This window comes from Sinocyclocheilus anshuiensis, unplaced genomic scaffold (assembly GCF_001515605.1).
Source record: "Sinocyclocheilus anshuiensis isolate Anshui unplaced genomic scaffold, SAMN03320099.WGS_v1.1 scaffold475, whole genome shotgun sequence".
NCBI classification, from domain to species: domain Eukaryota; kingdom Metazoa; phylum Chordata; class Actinopteri; order Cypriniformes; family Cyprinidae; genus Sinocyclocheilus; species Sinocyclocheilus anshuiensis.
In genome coordinates, this window is record NW_015549650.1 from 1,357,162 (window position 1) to 1,358,379 (window position 1,218).

General features: G+C 38.5%; 1 pseudogene; it reads right to left on the reverse strand.

Annotated features, from left to right (window-relative positions):
* Nucleotides 1-488: 488 nt before the first annotated feature.
* Nucleotides 489-1,218, reverse strand: part of LOC107660238 (ewing's tumor-associated antigen 1 homolog) — an 8,455-nt pseudogene continuing 7,725 nt past the window's right edge.

Sequence of the window (1,218 nt, forward strand, 5' to 3'; positions counted from 1 at the left end):
CCCCCCCCCCGCCCCATTTACAACAGGTAAACACTATAATCGGAAGACCAGACTCAATATTTTGACTAATTGAAAGCAACCTCACATTTGTTACTGCAGACATAACCCAAAGTCTGTTCCTTTTCTTTCACAATTCAGATGACACACACAGACACACACACACACACACACACACACACACACACACACACACACACACAGACTGCAGACATCTGCCATTAATTTTACTGACAATACTGGGTTGTAATAACGGAACCGTAATGTGCGAGAAATTGCTTTTTTGTAACTTTAGCCATTTAGTTTGGCAGTTAGACAGATATAACATTACAGTACATTATTCAGAAAACCATGAGAAATCTTCAAGTAACATTTCCTTCAAAGAGACAAATTAGAGTCAAGCTCTTATTTAGTAAAAGATTTGGAGGACTGGAGTGAAATCTGAAATGTTTCTCAGCCCTCATTGCAATCGTTACAGTGTCATAATTACATAATTTAGTCCTTTAGAGCCCTAAACATCCATGGCATTCGGTACAGTACAGGCTCCTCTGTGGTGTCCTATGTAGGTGCTCCGTTTTTTTGGCTAGCCTGCATCCGTAATCTCCTCCTCGCAATCGCTTCCTGCTTTTTCCTCTCAATCTCAGCAGCTGAACATTTGGCTGTCGTATGGGATGAAATAAAAACTGCAAAACAACAAAAACAAAAGTTTTGTTATGGTTCTGTGCAGTGTAACTGGGAGATATGAAAAAAATCATGAATGGTAATCTCTGAGTTTCAATGTTTAATATAGCACTCGCAAAAGTGAATTACTAGTTAAATTTTATCTTGTAACAATTTGTGGTAACACTTTAGAATAGGGAACACATTCATTATTAACTAAGAGTTTTCCCTCAATAAACTCCTAATTTGCTGCTTATTAATAGTTAGTAAGGTAGTTGTTAAGTTTAGGCATGGGGTAGGATTAAAGGAACACTAATTCCTAGTGTTGGCTAATTTTCCAACTCCCCTAGAGTTAAACAGTTGAGTTTTACCCGTTTCCTATTTAAAACTTGACTCTTCTGTAGTTACATCATGTACAAAGACCGACGGAAAATGAAAAGTTGCAATTTTCTAGGCCGATATGGCTAGGAACTATACTCTCATTCCAGCGTAATAATCAAGGAACTTTGCTGCCGTACCATGGGTGCAGCAGGCGCAATGATATTACGCAGCGCCTGAAAA